This window comes from Xenopus laevis, chromosome 2L (assembly GCF_017654675.1).
Source record: "Xenopus laevis strain J_2021 chromosome 2L, Xenopus_laevis_v10.1, whole genome shotgun sequence".
Taxonomy (NCBI): domain Eukaryota; kingdom Metazoa; phylum Chordata; class Amphibia; order Anura; family Pipidae; genus Xenopus; species Xenopus laevis.
The window spans coordinates 20,425,604-20,441,215 of record NC_054373.1 but is presented as its reverse complement, the minus strand read 5'-3'; the positions used below and the strand labels follow the sequence as shown (position 1 = coordinate 20,441,215).

The 15,612-nt window shown below is 36.2% G+C and overlaps 1 protein-coding gene across 2 annotated transcripts in view; it reads left to right on the top strand.

The window, feature by feature from the left end:
• Window positions 1–15,612, top strand: part of LOC108707429 (ephrin type-A receptor 6) — a 431,367-nt gene that overhangs the window by 68,686 nt on the left and 347,069 nt on the right. The window lies entirely within an intron of this gene.

The following is a 15,612-nucleotide window of genomic DNA, read 5'->3' as shown; positions in this document are numbered from 1 at the left end:
AACTCAGATCTCAATTTTCATTGCTACTGGATGAATCAGTGTCATCTCAAACTGAAATAAAAACTGAAAATATCATCTTTACACCAGAACCTTGATTTAATCACCCCTTTTCATTACTCCATTACCATTACTGATGTTATGCCCCAACAGCTACCTTGGCTTAGCATGTTTTCTGGAGAAAATATTTTCTTCTCTTTTTCATCCACAACCTAAGTAACATCTGTCCCTTACTATATTAAATAACATTTAAAAAACAGAGTTCTATGGAATCTTGGCAGGTTTTGGTTATCAAGATTGTTATGTATTAAAATTTTATTTTGATCAAAAAGAAAGATGAGATTATAGGAAAAAACATGATCTTGAAAAAACCTTAAATATTAATCTTAAATGTGAATTAATGTAATTTAAGGTGTGAGTTATTTTAAATATTAAATCTGTCAATAATTTTTTTTTTGCATTAGCAGTTTTCCCCATTCAGATTTTAATATAAAATCTCGACTGTTTAAATAATGTTGAAAAAAAATCAACTGATTGAATATACATTTCCCATTAACCTATAGGAACTAGGCAGCAAAAGACTTTTCATTCTATTGTATTTTTAGTTAGTTTGTGTTTGAAAAACTTGTACTCAAAGAGTTGTTTTGAATATGTGTTTTTGTGGTGAGATTTTCTTGAATTGAGGAAATACCACAATTTGAATATGAATAAATTTGCTCTTTATTATGTAGTAATTCAGTAGTTGTAAATACAAACAGACTAATCCTACAAAAAAGCAATGTATAAGATGTTGCTTTACAGGATGGTGAATGTGAGCAGAGAATATTTAAAAACATTTTCATCTGCAACCATTGCCAATGTTTTCTTTCAAATAAATTAGCTCGGCAGTAATTATTTCAGACATTTGTTTATATGTGTGACTTTTTAACTTCTGAAGTAATTCTTAAAATTAATTAGCCGAGTTATAACATTACAGGTTATTTCCTAAGGTATGCAATTTATTAAGGTGAACACAATGAGATGGTATTCTGCTTCTTTTAATGACAATTAAATTTTCTGCCTTGTTTTATTTATAGAATAATAGGAGCATGCTGTATTAAATTAATTCCAGCGGTACTGAAGGGTCCAGACCTAAGTAAACTAGATGCATTGGAATAATAAAAACCCCAGAAAGACTCCTGCTGGGACATTGCAATATTCTTCAGAATCTGGTGCTCTGGTGACTCGAGGGTCAATTTTTTTCAGGGGCAAATAAACCTACCTTCTTTGTAGCATGGGAAAAAATAGTGCCTCTAATGTGGTCATTCATATAAGGATTACCACTAGGCCATGGATGAGGGCCATAGTTGATAACATATCCATGATCCTTGATGTTATCTGATCATTGACTTGGGTCATAATATTTGGATCAACTCTACTGGACCATCACTAATATGTCCAAAGAATATATATATATATATATATACATACATCTTTCTAGTGTCTATCTATCTATTTATCTAGTCAAAATACAAGACACAAATTCACCATGTTGTATTAGTATGTCTGTAAATGAAGGGTTACATACTTGAAATGGGCAGTATTAGAATTTTCTGTATGAAAACATATCAGTGCAATGCCATGAACTTGGTGCATGGGGAGCATAGCACAGGCATCCCCTCAGTGGAATATCTTGCACTAGTTGCCTTCATCTTATATTTAAAGCCCCCCAGTTTGGGGAATATAAATGGTTTGGAGGTAGAAGAAGTCAACTCATGCAAGGGTTGATGGTCCTCAGTACATGCCTCTTTAGTATATGATTACGTATTGGGTTAAACAGCCAAAGAGGTACACTGGTTCTGCTTCAACAGTTTTAGAGCCTGCATTTCCTTAATAAACCAACCACAAAAAGTTTGTAAAATAAATAAAGACTTGCAATACCAAACAAAATAAAAACAACTTATTGCCTAGAAAGGAGAGGGACTTGGAACTTAGACTTGGTTTCCCCTGTCTTCTACATAGAATTGTGTCATTAACTTACAGCTCATCCTTATTATAATGACAGGGCTGCTATGAAAATCTTGTTTTAATGATTTCAAGAGAAAGTCAATGAAAAACAAACAACCAAACCAATGAAATAACTGAATCCTGTTTCTCTGAAAGCGGGCACATATGCTCCATTTTTGAGAGTTCCCAATAACTACTGATGTTAGAAAAGATCATATTTTATGGCAAATATCTCTTTCCATCAGTTTTAATGGCAGAATGATAAATATTTAATGTAAATGTAAAAAGAAACGTTAAGTCAACCATGCAGTGACATCAAGTCATTTTTTTCCGTCCTTACGAGAACGCCATCTTTTTTATCTTTGTGTATGAGAGACTGCAACTGCAAATGGAAAAAAGATGAAATATTACAATAAAAAGGATCATTTTACAGGCCATTATTTCCTCTAGTGACCAACACCTGTGCACTCCTATCTGTTACTTTTGAGTGGAGATGGAGCAGTGATGTGTGAACCTGTCCTACTTTGCTTCAGTTTTTGTTTCTGTGCATATATCTTTATTTATTTAGCTTCAGACATTTACACTATGATTTAACAAGCAAAAGGGGGAGGTTGGTTGGTTATATCAAAGAGTTCCATACTGACACTAATGCATTGTTACTGCTTTTCATCATTTTTACAAGCATTCAAAGCCCATGAATCATAAACAAATTATCCACCACTCAACTAGAAAGACTCTTTTGCATGTTTTGGAACATAAACCTTCAGCACAAAAAAACTACGATGTTAATTATAAATAGAAAGATCAGCCAGCTCAACCACATAAGTGTATACTAAACATACAGTTAGAGCGAAAATTTATCAAGGGTTGAAGTGAATTCGAGGGAATTTCGAAGTTAAAAAATTTGAAATTCAAAGTAATTTTTTGGATACTTCGACAATCGAATAGGATACTACGACTTTGACTTCAAATTCGATTCGAAGTAAAATCATTTGAATATTCGACCATTCGATAATAAAAACTTCGACTTCAATACTTCGCCAAATTAAACCTGCCGAAGTGCTATGTTAGCCTATGGGGACCTTCTAGAGCAGTTTTCTAAGTTTTTTGAAGTCAAAGAAAAATCGTTCAATCGATCGCTGAAATCCTTAGAATTGTTCGACCGCAAATGGCCAAATTTGATGAAAAAAAACTTCAACTTTGATATTCGAAGTCAAAGTAATTCAATTTGATGGTCGAATTTCGAAGTATTTTCAACTTCGAAATTCGACCCTTGATAAATCTGCCCCTTAGTCTTAGATGCCTATTTATTAATTTTATTGGTTTAAGTGTTTTTTGTAACCACAACTAAACTCACTTCCTCTAAAACCAGGAATCTCATGAAATTTATTAAAAAATCTCAACTGAAAAAGCACAAACAGGAAAAGTTGCAGAAAAGTCTCGAATACTGGGTCTTTTTTGTATTTTTGTACAAAAGCCAGTGTCAAAATTCCCTGAAAACCTGTAAAACCACAAATCAGAGAAAGATCTTCCAGTTGTGAAAGGGATATCTAACTTTGGCTTTTACATGATTTTGACAGGTTTAAGCTGGAGTATTTTTAAATTTTTGAAGTTTTTTTGTAGAATAAATCCCAAAAAAGTTGTGCTTTTTTTCCTGCAGCAGGTGTATGCAGAAGTAAGAAGGCCTCCAAATGAAAAAGAGTTTCATTTAGGCCACATCTGGATCAAGCTCTGCTTGTTTGAACTGGTAGGTTGAAAGAGTAGATTCAGTAGCTCAGAAATCCATTACTTTACACTAACACCAAGGAATCAGTCATATTATTAAACTCTACCACTTGTGACATTGACAAGCCCCTATCGAATATGCAAATCAAGTTAACATTGATTGAAAATAATTTAGACAACAGGCAGATTTATCAAAAGTCGAAGTGAATTTGGTCGAACGATTATACTTCGATCAATTGATGGCCAAATTTGGTGAAAAATACTTTGAATTCCATATTCAAGTATTTTTAACCTCAAAATTCGACCCTTGATAAATCTGTCCCTTAATGTATGCTGATGCAAATTATGGAAAGACCCGGAGGTCCCAAGCAATATGCATAATAGGTCCCATACCTGTATATGCATTTTTTTTCTTACTACAGGCTAAGCGCAACTTTGGGGTACCAGGATCCATCATCTATTTTATGCTTTATTTAAAAAACCATGTTGCTTTGTTTTGTAACGATAGCAGTAAAGGAATATGTCAATATATATATATATATATATATATATATATATATATATATATATATATATATATATATATATATATATATATATATATATATATATATATATATATATATATATATATATATATATATATATGTACATATATATATATATATATATATATATATATTTCAAAGTAATTTCAAGTAATTATCAATGAATAGTGAGTAAGTAGTTCAACACACACACACAGAATATCTTTGAGTTCTTTAGTCTCTCCTTATTGTTTACATCTCTCTCATTTCCAGAGACCAATCAATATATCAACTAACTGAGCCATCAAAATCAGACAAATGCCTGAAAGTATAATAAACCATTCAGTATCATAAGTATTTAATTTGAAAATCCACTCAGTTTACCTTTGAATTAATTTTCTGTCTATCGATGGAACTGTTCAGTGCCGTGTTTGGAAGAAATTTCTTCTAAAAATGTTCACTATTTTTCTCTTTTTGTAGTATAGTTCCAGCATAGTGTTAGGTTCTGAAACAATGTCAATCAATGCACATGCTATTTAAGAGCAAATTTTTCGGCAAAACAAAATGTTCCATTTTCACTCATCACTAATGCCAATCTCTGCCAATAAAATATTTGAATTACACTATCATGAAAATTTGCCACCTTTTTTGTGTGTTATTCAGTTTTTTTACTTGCAGCAATTGATGTTCTTTCCAATGTTGTGGTGTACATAAATCTGAGCAATTGAGTCCATGGGAGATAAAAGTCTTGATTCAAAATCACTTGGAAAACTGTGATTTATTTATATTCAGTATGTGTATTTTGAAATTTTTTGTTTGTTGTGATATTTGCTTCCTGTGTTTACCTGCACAATCATTTTTGCATAGCTCTCAAAAAGAGCAAATGGTGCAAACAATTTGTTGTTTCCACCGCACTATATAAAATCAATTTCAATATATTCTCCCACTGGGCTCAGCCTGCAGGAAGTTCTTATTGTCCTCATTTAACCTTGATTCCCAGCACTTCAAGATACCAACATACTGTAAAGTATATCTTCTTGGAAAAAATATTGTGCATCGCATGCCCAGGATTCCTTTAGTGTGCATTAAATACATGGCAATTAGAGGCGCTTAAAGTACAAATGTGCATTTATGTAAATGTAAGAATTATTATTTTAACAAGATGTAAAATGCATTCAGATTTTCTCCACTTTAACTGAAGCTGTCATCAAGAAAAGCAGAAGATTTAATTTGCACTCAGAAATATGATGGAGCGTGGGGATATTTTTTCAGATATTTTTAAAGATTTTTTTTTTCTACTTCTTTAGAGACTTCTGATCATCATCATTGACTTTTTTTCCTAATGGAAAAAATATGGTATATACAAACTTTCCTAACTACTAAGGGAAATTCATCATTATCATCTTCCTTACCCTGTAATTTTAATTTTTTTCTTTAATTTTACCCTCTAATATTATTCCCTGTGGTAGCTGAACTTCTGCCATGTTGCCTGTCCATACAATGAATTTTATTTAAACATAAACATCAAATAAACCAAATAGACTGGTTTTGCTTCCAATAAGGATTAATTATATGCTAGTTTGGATCAAGCACAATATATTGTTTTATCATTACAGAGAAAACAAAAATAATTTTAAAAAAAATTGGATTATTTGGATAAAATAGAGTCTATGGCAGATGGCAGTTCCCATACCTGTACTGCCACCAGCCGGGCATTGAGATTATATCCTTTGTGCAACAGTGCACCCTTCAGACAAGCTGACATGTTACCACCCACAGGTAATAAGGAACTAACCTGGACCAAGTAGTAGTATAAAGCATTTACACTTCAGCTGGGCCCTAGTGGGAGTATTGGATGAAGGGTATCCATGCTGTACTGTACATTCACTCTCACAAACAGTGTCACCAGTGGTTCTGAACCAGCAACAGTAGATTTATTAAATAATTAACAAATAAGAAAGGTACATCAAATATACAAGGGCATGGTTAAGCATTACGCACCAATTCATGGTGATGAATGCTCACACCACATTTGTCTGTTCCTAGTGTACCAATTTGAGAACCTCAGAAGGTACTCCAAGGGATTATTCTAACACTTCAATGAGTCCTACCAACTTGTGTCCCTACAACCTGATGAATGTCACCTGGGGAATTACCCCACTCTACAATTTCCTCAGCAAAGCACCATATAAAGTTTAATCCTGCTGCTATCTTAACCTCATTTGTGAGATCTATCACCTCCAACTTCACAATGGATAAATCTTAGGTTTCGTCCCTACTACAGCCTCCCGTCTTAGACTCTCCAGCAGCATCCACACCCTGGCACAAGGTGGGCTCCAAAAAGACAGCACCCTGTGCTCTCTCCCCTTATATATAGTAGGGATCTGGAACTAAAATTACTACCCCAGGGCAATTGAGAACACATCCCTTCAGGAAAAGAGGCACCAGCCGCACCCCCTGGCCTTCTGAATCATTGAATTTTTCTGCAAATAAAAACACAAGGATTAATCCATGCTTGCACCAGCCTCGGAGTGCCAGTGAATCCTTTTTGTACTGAACACATCCCTTCACCCACAGCAGCGGTCTCCAAACTTTTTTACCTGTGAGACACATTCAAAATGTAAAAAAAGTTGGAGAGCAACATAAGCATGCAAAAAGTTTCCAAAGGTGCCAAATAAGGGCTGTAATTAGTTATTGGTAGCCCATGTGTGAACTGGCAGTATGCCTGGTTTGTATGCAACCAAATCTTCCCTTCAAACCAAGAATTAAAAAATAATCTCCTGCTTTGAGGCTGCTGGTAAACAACACCTAGCAACATGTTTCTCACAATCCACTGGTATACTTCCTTACAATAAGGATGTTTAATTCCTTACATTTCCTACAAACAATAGCAACCATATCCCATAGCAACCAAATGTAAATCAGCAACATTGCATAAGCCTGTGGGGGTAATGAGACAAAAACGACAAAACAATCTTTTGGGATAATGAAATAGAACTAACCCAATATTTTTCTTAATCTAACAAAGAGCACCATTAACAAAAGAATAAGGTTTTTATGTAATATATAAATGATATAACAATATACATTTTTGGTACAGTCATATATGCATCAAAATCACTTTTTGTTATAGCCATACATACTGGCATTCCACCCATTTCTTCAAATGAATTTGGACGAACATATTAGATTTATAGCATGTCCCTTTTTCTCTGGCGTTGACCCACTTTCTTCTGCACCTAGTAATCACCCACAGGGGAGATATTCCACAGAGGAGAGTTTCTATATTTATTTCTGTGTAAGCATAGGAGTGGGATTATTTTATTCCAGTCATCACAATACAAACTGCAGCCAGGGATATTGCTAAGATTCTATAAGATCTGAGGCCTACACAGAGAAATTGCAATGTCAGAAAACATCAGAAAGAATAATTTTTTTGACCACATACAGTACAATGTCATAAAAAACATCAATCAGGCAACCAACCATGTTTTTGTAACATTATTTGCCTCTTCTGTAGCTGCCAATACTTAAAATAAATTGTAACTGACACCTGTACAAAATTATAGATTTTCAGTTCAGCTCCTACTGTAAATATGTTCAAAACCTAAATCTTACTATCATTCATTATGCTTAACATGGGGCTATAATCAAGCTACTGTGCCCTAGACATCTGCAGTGGGGTTTACAAATTAACTCCCGCAGGTGTAAATCCTTGTGTTTTCTGCATCATTCGGACTCTCCTGTTCAACTTTCTGCATGGGAAGAGAACTTCATGGGGTTGCATGTGCAACCAGAGACTGCTTTCAGTTTAAAAAGAACAGATCCCTTATTCATAATGCTTCCAGATCATCTGGATTGATCGGACAATTCATTAGCCACCAGCTCATATACATAAATCTGAAGCCTATAGCTATAAGCTGGAGAGAAGCTTTGTAATACAGGAAAGTAGATTTGCCGGGAACACTTGGGTCAGTTCAGGAGTCAAGTTCATGCATAGAGGGAGCATTGCAAATACTGTTACAATATGGGAAATAACAGTTTATAGATCTCATGCCACTAATGGAACAGTACAACAAAATATACAGATATGGGACCTGTTATCCAGAATGCTTGGGACCTAGGGTTTTTTTGTGATTTGGATCTTCATGCATTAAGTCTACCAGAAAATCATGCAAACATTAAATAACCCCAGTAGGTTGGTTTTGCTTCCATTAAGGATTAATTATATCTTAGTTTAAATCAACTAAAAGGTGCTTTTTCATTTAAAAAATCTAGATTCCAGATAATGGATCCCACACTTGTATATTATGGAATGTAAAATAATACGCACTATCCAAGCAATCTACTGTGTATTTGTAGATTGCTAGAGTAGTACAAATTATGTTAATCATGAGGTTTCATCTCCCAAATTATCAGTCCATAAATCCTTTAAGACAAACTAGAATAAAGTAAAGAAAAGCTATGGAAAAGATGGGATTACTACAGTAATTTTAAAGTGAGTAATTTTGTGAAAATTGTTCATCATTCATTTATCACAGCTGCAAAAACAGATGGAAAACCATTAAGATATGTTAGTATTGCCTTAATGCCTCTTCTTGCCACACACTATATATATATATATATATATATATATATATATATATATATATATATATATATATATATATATATATATATATATATATATATATATATATATATATATTTATTTTTTTTTTTTTTTGAGGGGAATCTCTTTTTAGTTAGTAGCAGCAGCAACTCCTTTCACACAGATAGTAGACAGTACACAGGTTTCCAGCTGATCTTTGTATGTGATTTTTATTCCACACACCAGTTTACACACAAACATAAAAGTTCATAATCTTTTAGGGGGCAGAAAATAAAATAGTTCCAGCTGTGCTGGTAAAGAAAAAATGTCCTTTTCCCAAAGGATCCACAGCCCCACTTGGGCAATATAAGTCCAGCAAACAAAATAAACTGTTAACTCACAGTCCTTTGGAGATTCCCTGTGCTTTTCTCCTGGAAGCCGCTCACTCCCAAGCACTTTAGGGAAGTATCTGGTAGCCAGTCTTTGCTACCAGAGAACTTGTCTCCTTGTCAAAACTTGTGTCCAGCAATACAGTCCTTATGCTCAACAACACAGGTCACCTGCAGTTACACTGAAAACTTGTAACACAGCCCCAATAGCTCTCCTTTCTCTCTCAGACAGGGCAGAGAGCAGCATTAATTCAGCCCCACCTTTTTACTCCAGGTGAGGCTAATCACCTCACTACTACTCAGAGCCTCATTTTCACATCCCTCAGCACTGTTTCATAGAGGATTCGGGGAGGGATATACTTTCCATCTATGATTTTTCCAACCATGCTACAATAAATATATGGGTCCACACGAGGTCTGCAAAATTGTAGAAAAAGAGGGGTTTGTGGTTTGGTGCGCTGAGTGGATAATACGTCCCCAATATCTAAATAAAAAATAAGAGGTGTATATAGTGCATTACTGTTTGCTTTATTATGGTAAATGCTGATCAGATCTACTCACAGGGTTTAAATGCAAGGATCGCAAGGGTAATCTCTGAATCAGATTGAATTATGCAGTTGGTCTTCAGAGTGCACCTGTAACAAACAACTGCACTAGTGTAAGGGCTCTTACTCATGAGCGTTTTTACCTGCGTTCCGTTTTTCGGCGTTCAGCCGCAGGGGAGCGCAGGAATAGACGCATTTCATTTTTTTCAAATGGGGCTGTACTCACACAGGCGCATGTAGGCGCGAACGCAGGTTGAGACGCAACATGCTGCATTTTTCCTGCGTTCGGCGCCTACATGCGCCTGTGTGAGTACAGCCCCATTTGAAAAAATTAAATGCATCTATTCCTGCGCTCCCCTGCGGCAGAACGCCGAAAAACGAAACACAGGTAAAAACGCTCATGAGTAAGAGCCCTAATATTGCCGGAATTCTTAGGAAGTGCTCCAAGAGCAATTGTACTTACCAAGTACCAGGTAAGGAAAAGCGTTTCTAGGGGGGGGGAGAGCCTTCCTCTCCTATGAACGATACTTGTCACTTTCAGGGATCGGCAGAACCGCTTCCTGGACTTTCGCTGACAGTCTGGAGATTGAGCGATCCAAGGCCTTGCAGCGTGCGCTGGAATGGTGAGATTTCTTTCGTTGTGCTGCTGCCGGATCTCTTCAATGCTCTGTCAGATCTTCTACTTAGTATCCTGATCTTTTTAGTTTTTGGGGTGTAAAGTCAACTCTACTAAAGAATGGTTTGTAAAATTATTTATTTATTTAAATAATAAATTAAATTTAAAAAATAAATTATTTTACAAACCATTCTTTAGTAGAGTTGAAATATGTATTTTGTCTGACGAAGGGGCCTTGGTGCGCCGAAAGCTTGCAATGTATTTTTATTGTTAGTCAATAAAGGTATCACTTCTACAATACTTTTAGTATTTGTTTGTTTTTGTATTTGTTATTTTTGCTACTGGCTAAACCCGGTACCACCGTTTTTGTTTTGTGCATTGCAATCAATTTCTTTTCTTCAACTTCAATTAGAAATTAGAAATTTTGAACTGTGCTAGGGATTGCGAAAATAATTTAAATAGCAAATTTATTTCATAATCAAGTTTAATTAAACTAAAAGTTGAAAAATTGGCCTCAGCGGGGCATATTTACTAAAGTGTGAATGTTCTCCTTGTCTAACTTTACCAAGTTTGCCTCAGTTCGTAAGGCATTTTTGCAAAACATATCTCATGCAGTATTATGAAAAAATTGGAAGTGTACTTTTGTGAGAGAAATGTATTGAATTTTCTCCTGGTTTAATTCTCTGTTAAAATTTGCATATTTTCTCTGTGCAATTGTTATACAGAAAAGTCTAAAGAATTGTTGCCATGAAATAATTATAAGCAATTAAAAGTAACTGCTCTGTTTTTATAACAGTAATTGGCCAGCCTGAACCAGAGAATTTTTTTCCAGGAGAAAATTAATTCTTGTAAACTGGAGAAGATTCACTGGAGAAGTTTCACCTGCTGAAAATATATACATTTATACCAATACAAAGAAAATATTCTCTAGTGTGAATTTAATTTGAAAAATTGTGTTAGTTAGTAAATTGCCAATGTCATGGTGAATTTAGATTTTTGGTTATACACCCTGTAGTTAATATGCCCCCTAGGTGTTCAAGTGTCTGTGAGAATATGTCACTTCATATTCTGAATTAACAAAGATTTCAGAATTCTCAAATTCTCCCTAGTGTGCTAGCTCATAGCAACAAACAGGAACAAAGTCACAAAATCACATGATGAGTGCTGTATATGAGTAAGTATAACAATGATAAAGTACAGCTGTATACAGAGGGGGACTATATATGTCAACCCCACTGCACATTTAGAAAGTCACATTAGTTTTCACCTGTTTAAAATATTTGAATTTTTCAAACAAAAATGAGGCTGACAAGCAGTTGTATTTCTTATAGTATGTTATGTTATGGGTCAATTGATTCCAACTTATGGTATATCATCAAAGATAACATATTTTTTTTATTTTTTTTTAATTCAGCCTGGATCATTCTGATCAATCAAAGGTTAAGGGAGTGTGACTGTGGGATAGCAGATATAGTAGGGAGAGATGGTGTCTATAGTAACAGTGGGATAATAGTCTCTTGGAAGGGAGTGTGACTGTGGGATAGCAGGTATAGTAGAGAGAGATGGTGCCTATAGTAACAGTGGATAATAGTCTCTGGGAAGGGAGTGTGACTGTGGGATAGCAGGTATAGTAGAGAGAGATGGTGCCTATAGTAACAGTGGATAATAGTCTCTGGGAAGGGAGTGTGACTGTGGCATAGCAGGTATAGTAGGGAGATATGGTGCATATGGAAACAGAGGGATAACAGTCTCTGGGAAGACACTTTTGATGTGAGAAAGCAGGTATAGTAGGGAGAGATGGTGTCTATAGTAACAGTGGGATAAAAGTCTCTGGGAAGGGAGTGTGACTGTGGGATAGCAGGTATAGTAGGGAGAGATGGTGCCTATAGTAACAGTGGGATAATAGTCTCTGGGAATGGATTGAATGTGGGATAGCAGATATAGTAGGGAGAGATGGTGACTTTAGTAACAGTGGGATAATAGTCTCTGGGAAGGGAGTGTGACTGTGGGATAGCAGGTATAGTAAGGAGAGATGGTGCCTATAGTAACAGTGGATAATAGTCTCTGGGAAGGGAGTGTGACTGTGGGATAGCAGGTATAGTAGAGAGAGATGGTGCCTATAGTAACAGTGGGATAATAGTCTCTGGGAAGGGAGTGTGGCTGTGAGATAGCAGGTATAGTAAGGAGAGATGGTGCCTATAGTAACGGTGGGATAATAGTCTCTGGGAAAGGAGTGTAACTGTGGGATAGCAGGTATAGTAAGGAGAGATGATGCCTATAGTAACAGTGGGATAATAGTCTCTGGGAAGGGAGTGTGACTGTGGGATAGCAGGTATAGTAGGGAGAGATGGTGCCTATAGTAACAGTGAGATAATAGTCTGTGGGAAGGGAGTGTGACTGTGGGATAGCAGGTATAGTAGGGAGAGATGGTGCCTATAGTAACAGTGGATAATAGTCTCTGGGAAGGGAGTGTGACTGTGGGATAGCAGGTATAGTAGGGAGAGATGGTGCCTATAGTAACAGTGGGATAATAGTCTCTGGGAAGGGAATGTGACTGTGGGATAGCAGGTATAGTAAGGAGAGATGGTGCCTATAGTAACTGTGGGATAAAAGTCTCTGGGAAGGGAGTGTGGCTGTGAGATAGCAGGTATAGTAGGGAGAGATGGTGCCTATAGTAACAGTAGATAATAGTCTCTGGGAAGGGAGTGTGACTGTGGGATAGCAGGTATAGTAGGGAGAGATGGTGGCTATAGTAACAGTGGGATAATAGTCTCTGGGGAGGGAGTGTGACTGTGGGATAGCAGGTATAGTAGGGAGAGATGGTGCCTATAGTAACAGTGGGATAATAGTCTCTGGGGAGGGAGTGTGACTGTGGGATAGCAGGTATAGTAGGGAGAGATGGTGCCTATAGTAACAGTGGGATTATAGTCTCTGGGAAGGGACTGTGGGATAGCAGGTATAGTAGGGAGAGATGGTGCCTATAGTAACAGTGGGATAATAGTCTCTGGGGAGGGAGTGTGACTGTGGGATAGCAGGTATAGTAGGGAGAGATGGTGCCTATAGTAACAGTGGGATTATAGTCTCTGGGAAGGGACTGTGGGATAGCAGGTATAGTAGGGAGAGATGGTGCCTATAGTAACAGTGAGATAATAGTCTGTGGGAAGGGAGTGTGACTGTGGGATAGCAGGTATAGTAGGGAGAGATGGTGCCTATAGTAACAGTGGGATAATAGTCTCTGGGAAGGGAATGTGACTGTGGGATAGCAGGTATAGTAAGGAGAGATGGTGCCTATAGTAACTGTGGGATAAAAGTCTCTGGGAAGGGAGTGTGGCTGTGAGATAGCAGGTATAGTAGGGAGAGATGGTGCCTATAGTAACAGTGGATAATAGTCTCTGGGAAGGGAGTGTGACTGTGGGATAGCAGGTATAGTAGGGAGAGATGGTGCCTATAGTAACAGTGGGATAATAGTCTCTGGGAAGGGACTGTGGGATAGCAGGTATAGTAGGGAGAGATGGTGTCTATAGTAACAGTTGATAATAGTCTCTGGGAAGGGAGTGTGACTGTGGCATAGCAGGTATAGTAGGGAGAGATGGTGCCTATAGTAACAGAGGGATAATAGTCTCTGGGAAGACACTTTTGCTGTGAGATGAGAAAGCAGGTATAGTAGGTAGAGATGGTACTTATAGTAGCAGTGGGGCTAATAGCCTCTGGATACTGGTACTTATAGTAGCAGTGGTTGTGGAAAAGCAGGAATAATAGTCAAATGTGTTGCCTATAGTAGGGCCGATAATAACCTCCTGGAAATATATTAGTGGATGACTTGTAGCATACTATTGTTTTTTTTCTAAATATTGATGAATTTGAACGGAATGCTTATCGACATATTCCTCAAAATGTTTTTCTTCTGCTAGTCTATATACATATGTCAAACAAAGTTAGCAGTTTTCCACTAATGCCTAAAATAAATCATTTTTATGAAGTTCTTATCAGACGTTTAGTTAAAATATATGCGCATTAAATAGCATACACATGCAAATCTTGACATTAAGGCACTTTAGATCTTCAAAAAAGTAACATTAAATTCTTAAAATGCCAGCAAAGTAATTTAGCCGAAGAAGACTGAGTTTTTCTCAGATTCAGTTAATTAAAAACTTTCTCAGAATTGTGCTGGCCTCAACACGGAACGCCACCAAAAAATATAGGTGTTTGTATATCATTCCTATTTAATAAAATAATCCTGGTAAACCTAATACTGCTCTGCCTGAAAGGTTACTAATGTTATCCATGGAGTTTACAGCCCTGAAACTGAGCAATCTGGCATTTTAAATTCTGTTTATGAGCAGATGTGCTGCTGATTATGATATCATTTTGCATTAGCAATTAAAATCATGCAGAACACATCTGAAAGGTTGTTCAAAATGTATTGCCACCGGCTTAATTTATATTGTTATCTCTGCTGCAGTTTCCTAGTTTGACAAATAAAAGTGATTGAAGAACTCAAGTATTATGTGGTGAAGTATTGCTGGAAAAAATGTACTTTGTGAAAAAAAATGTGTTTATTTCACATATATTTTGTTCATGTAGTGAAAATAATGATATTTGTCACTCTGTCTGCCTTGGGGTTAGTGATGCTCGTTCGTACCAATTCAATCATACAGTAAAATATTCTCCTAATTTAGAAGTTTCACAGATGTATAAACACCAGCTGAAAAATATATTTTTTTTGCTCTCTTTGCCTATGTGTAACCAACTTTGAAGTGAGCATGAACAGAGCAAAACTCCAGTCATTAGAAGATTGATTATAGAAGAACCTGTTGCCAATTAGCATTAGATAATTTAACATTTCAAAGCTAATACAGGTATGGCACCTGGTACACAGAATACTCAGGACCTAGGGTTCTCCAGATAAGGGATCGTTACATAATTTGGATCTCCATTCTTTAAAGGGTAGATTTATTAAGGGTTGAATAGTAAATTCAAATTCGAATTTTGAAATTGTGTTTTGGTGCCAAAATTCACAAATTCAAATTTTAATCCCTCAATTCCAATGTAAACTCAAATGTGAGATTTATCAAAGGTCGACCATGGAAACAGTTCTAATTTGAATATTTGCCACCTAAAACCTGCCAAGTTCATTTACAAGTCAATGGCAGAGGTTTGTTGAACCATTTGAATATGTTAATTGCCTTCTTGACATTCGAAAACTCGATTTGATTCGCATTCGATTCAGGGCTAT